The sequence below is a fragment of the Phascolarctos cinereus genome, unplaced genomic scaffold (genome assembly GCF_003287225.1).
Source record: "Phascolarctos cinereus isolate Bilbo 61053 unplaced genomic scaffold, phaCin_HiC Scaffold_1;HRSCAF=81, whole genome shotgun sequence".
NCBI classification, from domain to species: Eukaryota; Metazoa; Chordata; class Mammalia; order Diprotodontia; family Phascolarctidae; genus Phascolarctos; species Phascolarctos cinereus.
This window is the reverse complement of record NW_027555514.1, coordinates 129,542,669-129,548,668: the sequence shown is the minus strand read 5'-3', so window position 1 is coordinate 129,548,668 and position 6,000 is coordinate 129,542,669.

Below are 6,000 nucleotides of genomic sequence, written 5' to 3'. Positions count from 1 at the left end.
TCTTGGGCCTGGATTTTGAGCTTTTCATATGGCCATTCCTTAGCTAGAACCATCTTTGACTGCAGGTAGAAGAAGCTACCCAAGGATGCTCCTCCATGTATATAGTTAATAGGGAATGAAAGGCCAGTCACTAGGTGGGGGCAGGAGAAAGTATATTTCCCAGACATCTCAGAGTAGAGATTCTCATAGTGATTTTTGTGCAAAGATGCCACTGCTGCTAGTGACACGCCAGCCAGAATAGCATCATAGCATCAGGCATCTTCACTAATAACTCACTAGTCCAAGACTCATGGGATTCCACAGATCACAAGATAGGATGGAGTACTATTTTTGCATATAACGCATCACCCTAGGGATAGTTGAAATTATGCTCTGAGGATCCACATAGATGAGCATGTCCTTCTCCAGCTCATTTTGCAGATGAAGAAACTGAGGTAAAGAGAATTAAGTAACTTGCCCAGGGTCACACAGCTAGTAAGTGACTGAGGTTGGATCTGAACTCAGATCTTCCTGACTCTAGGCCTGGTGCTCTATCCACCATGCCACTTAGCTGGCCGTGTGTGTGTGTGTGTGTGTGTGTGTGTGTGTGTGTGTGTGTATGTATATATATATATATATATGTATATACATATATATATATGTATATACATATATATATACCTATAGGTGTATATATATGTATATATATATATGTATATACATATATATATACATATAGGTGTATATATATGTATATATATATATGTATATACATATATATATACATATAGGTGTATATATATGTATATATATATGTATATACATATATATATATATGTGTGTATATATATATATATGTATATACATATATATACATATAGGTGTATATATATGTATATATATACATATATATGTACATATATACATATATATGTATATATATGTGTATATATATGTATATATATACATATATATGTACATATATACATATATATGTATATATATGTGTATATATATGTATGTATGTATGTATGTATGTATGTATGTATGTATGTATGTATGTATGTATCTGTTTATCTATCTATCATCAAGCAAAACAAATTCCTGGAGACTAAATCACTGGTAGCTGTGGTGGTTTCCAGACTTCTCAACCCACAAACACCAAAGACAACTTAGAAGGTCAATAGAAAAGGTGTATCTGACCATAATAAGAGAAAAGCTAGGTCCCAGCCCTGGTCCTGGCGCAGCCCCGGGGCAGCGGCTATTTCAAGAGCCCTTGGACCACAGACTGAGGGGGAATTGAGTGGCTGATCAGAGGGGGATTGTAGGGATCTCTTTGCTAGTGCTGAGGCAGGATTCTCTTGCTTTGCCCATGGTTTGATCTGGGTCACAGTCCTGGGTGGCGGTCCTAGGGAAAGGAGAAGCACTCACATGGTGGAGCTTATGGTGGTGATACAGAGAGAATCCTCCTCATAGTGCCAGGGCAGAAAAGAGTGCTTGTGGTCATTCACACACCAGAGCACATGCCAGGAAAGGAGTAAACACCTTGCCCCTTATCATACCACCTTGGAAGAAATGAAAATATATAGGTCCCTAGATATCTCTGAAAACAGCTGCACAAAACCCCCAAAGCTTGGGACAGTATATTCTCCATATTGGAAGCAGACCCCTGCCTTAACAAACAGTTTAAAAGTTAAGTAATTGGCTGGGAACATGAGCAAACTGTGCAAAAAAAGTCAGACCATAGAATCTTTCTTTGGTGACAAAGAAGATCAAAACATACAACCAGAAGAAGACAACAAAGTCAAAGCTCCTATATCCAAAGTCTCCAAGAAAAATAGGAATCAGTTCCAGGCCATGGAAGTACTCAAAAAGGATTTTGAGAAGCAAGTAAAAGAAATACAGGAAAAATTGGGAAGAGAAATGAGAGTGATGCAAAAAAATCATGAAAAATAAGTCAACAGCTTGCTAAAGGAGATCCAAAAATATACTGAAGAAAATAGCACCTCAAAAAATAGCCTAACCCAAATGACAAAAGAGGTCCAAAAAGTCAATGAGGAGAAGAATATCTTAAAAAGCAGAATTGGCCAAAGGGAAAAGGAAGTTCAAAAGCTCACTTAAGAAAATACTTCCTTAAAAATCAGAATGGAGCAAATGGAAGCTAATGATTTTATGAGAAATCAAGAAACTATAAAACAAAATCAAAAGGATGAAAAAATAGAAGACAATGTGAAATATCTCATTGGAAAAACAACTGACCTGGAAAATAGAGCCAGGAGAGATAATTTTAAAATTATTGGACTACCTGAAAGCCATGATAAAAGCTTAGATGTTATCTTTCAAGAATTATCAAGGAAAACTGCTCTGATATTCTAGAACCCAGAGGGTAAAATAGAAATTGAAAAAATCCATCAATTGCCTCCTGAAAGAGATCCCCAAAGGAAAACTCCTAGGAATATTGTAGCCAAATTCCAGAGTTCCCAGGTCAAGGAGAAAATATTGCAAGCAGCCAGAAAGAAACAATTCAAGTATTGTGGAAACACATTCAAACATAAGATTTAGCAGCTTCCACATTAAGGGATCAGAGGGCTTGGAATATGATATTCCTGATGTTGAAGGAGATAGGATTAAAATCAAGAATCACCTACCAAGCAAAACTGAGTATAATCCTTCAGGGGACAAAATGGGTATTCAGTGAAATAGAGGACTTTCAAGCATTCTTGATGAAAAGACCAGAGCTGAATAGAAAATTTGACTTTCAAATACAAGATTCAAGAGAAAAATGAAAAGGTAAACAGGAAAGAGAAATCATAAGGAACATATTAAAGTCGAACTGTTTACATTCCTGCATGGAAAGATGATATTTGTAACTCATGAGACCTTTGTCAGTATTAGGGTAGTTGGAGGGAAAAAAATTATATGGATAGATAGACAGACAGACAGAGGGTACAGGGTGAGCTGAAGATAAAGGAGTGATATATAAAAAATATAATTAAGGGGTGAGAGAGGATTATACTGGGAGAAGAAGAAAAGCAGAAGTAGAATGGGGTAAATTATCTTATAAAACAGACAAGAAAAAGCTTTTACAGTGGAGGGGAAGTGGGGAAAGGTGAGACGGAATGAGTGAATCTTATTCTTATCAGGTTTGGCCTAAGGAGGGAATAACATACACACTCAGTTGGCTATGGAAATCTATCTTACCCTATAGGAAAACAGGGAGGAAGGGGATAAGAGAGCAGAGGGATAACAGAAGGGAGGGCAGATTGGGTGAGGAGGTAATCAGAAGCAAACACTTCTGAGGAGGGACAGGGTCAAAAGGGAGAATAGAATAAATGGGAGGAGGAGCAGGATATGAGAAAGGGAAATATAGTTCGTTTTTCATAACATCACTAGTATGAAAGTTTGTTGCATGACAACACATGTATAACCTGTATCAAGTTGCTTGCCTTTCAATGACAGTGAGTGGGGAGGGAGGAAGGGAGAAAATTTGGAACCCAAAATTTTAAAAACAAATGTTAAAAATTGTTTTTACATGCAACTGGGAAATAAGATATACAGGCAGTGGAGTATAGAAATTTAAGCTGCCCTACAGGAAAATAGAAGGAAAAGGGGATAAGAGAAGGGAGGGGGAGATAGAAGGGAGGGCAGATCACGGGAAGGGGTATTCAGAATGCATGCAGTCTTGGGGCGGGGGAAGGGCAGAGATGGGGAGAAAATTTGGAACTCAAAATCTTGTGGAAGTAAATGTTGAAAACTAAAAATACATAAATCAATAAAAAAAATTTTAAAAAAATCAAAAAAACCAAATACCTGTTTTATACATGTCCAGAAAACATGCTTCAATCTGCACTTTGTCTATCAGGTCTCTATCTGGAGGTAGACAGCATGTTTCATCATGATCTTCTAGAACAATGGTTCCATTGTGTTGATAAGAGTTCCCAAGTTTTTCAAAGTTGTTTGTCTTTATAGTATTGTTATTATAGAAATTCTTCTAGTTTTGCCCACTTTGTTTTACATCAATTCATACAAATCTTTCCAGGTTTTTCTAAAACCATCCCCTTTATCACTTCTTACAACACAACAGCATTACCATTTATACAGGTCAGCCAACTTTCCTTCCTTCTCTTCTTCCTATTAATAGCAAATCCCCTATTCCCATGTGTCAAATATAGAAAAAAAAATTGATTTACACTTGACTTTTCTGGATTAAATGTTTACAAAATGATGTAAATCAAAAATAAAAGGAAAATGGGATGAAGGGAATGAGTCTGAACGTCTAGATGGATTTATTTAAAATCATGTAGCAATGTCACCAAGTAATATTTTTAAAACGCTTGTAGGTATTTAGCAAATATATGTTAAAATTGTGAGGAAAAGGTGGTGGATAATATCAGTTTGAGAAAACAGAGAAAGTGAGGCCAAAAGTAATTCTCACTATCTCCAGGGAGTCTGAAATCAATGGGGAATTTATTTATGAAGAAACTAAGATAATTTATATATGAAAGAATTACACATAATTACACCATCAAAATTTTAGATAGAAGTATAACCACCAGGTGGCATGTGAATCATTAGCCAGATTGTAGCTAGCAGGAGGGATCAGAAATTGGGTAAGTTCCATGTTCATGTTGGTGGTTATGGTACTTCACCTGGCAGAAGTGACTAGAAAGTACCAAGCATTCTATGATTCCCAGAAAGTGAGTTAGGTCCCAATCTCTGGATTTTTTATGACTAAGTGGTCCCAGTAATGTGTGATAAGTGTGGATTTACTCAATCAGAAAAGCTATGAGCCACCACCTCAAGGAAAACCTACCTCCTCCTTGACTGTGCTATATTTCACAAAGAGTAATGTGACTTTGCTATAATGGAGTCATTCTCCACAGGGACAGACAGAATACTTGGACATTTTATAAAACTTTATTCTTTGCATAGAAACAATAAAAACAATACATCATAAACTATCTAACATGTGGCTCTAGTCCTATAACTCCCAGATTCAAGACTCTAAACAGAATTTGGGCCACAAAACACAGGAATTCTAGGAAAGGCAAAATTTAGTTTGCTTAACTTTCCACTGCTGTTCTTCCCACAATTAGGCAAAGGAATGTAGATTAAAACACATCTCCCAGACGATATTCATCTTAATATTTTATTTAGGAATGGTCATTAGAGGAACATAAGGGAACTCTGCAGCTGGGTTTTCAGTTCACACTGTGGTGGAAAACATGGACTTAAGACTGTGCTTTTCTGCTTGGTATCCTGTCACTGACAGAGATCTCTGACTATATCTTGTGGCAGGTAGCTCATTACTTGTGAAACAGACAGAGTAAATTCAATGGCAGGCCCAGGCAAGGAGAAGCCTGCTGCAGTCTTTCTACTTGTCAGCTTTCTAACTTTGATATCTTAAATTCCAGTTTTTGCGCTTGAAAAGTAGATCACATTCCTTCTGTTCCTGCAAGTACTTGGGTAGGCACATAGGTATTACATGCAGAAACATGCAGTTGGCTTTCTTATGTGGATTTACATTACCCAAGGTCTCTGATTTTAAAATTAATAGAATCAGGATATTTGAAATGGGGTTTAAAAGGGTGGGCAATAATGCAACATGCAGCTATCAATAAATTTATAAAGAATACTAGACAAATATGCCTAGACACATTAGACAAAACTAACTACTAAGTCCTTGCCTGGGAGCATATTTTTAGTCTCCACTGGATAGCGCAAACCTTGCCATTCTGTGTAGTGGAGTGGCTGAAGATCAAGAGTAGTATGCCACATAAAAACTGAATGAGATTATTACTGGGGGAAAAAAATCACGTGGACTTATATTACCAAGGGTCTTGGGTTTTCAAATAATAGAATCAGGTTATTTGAAAGGGGGTAAAAATTATATACAACTGTAACATTATCAATAAATGTATAAAGAATACTAAACAAATATGCCTAGACATGTTTAAATTAAACTAAGTGCAATTCTGGAATAAATTACTAAGATGTCATCAGTAAATGGAAGCCAAGTAC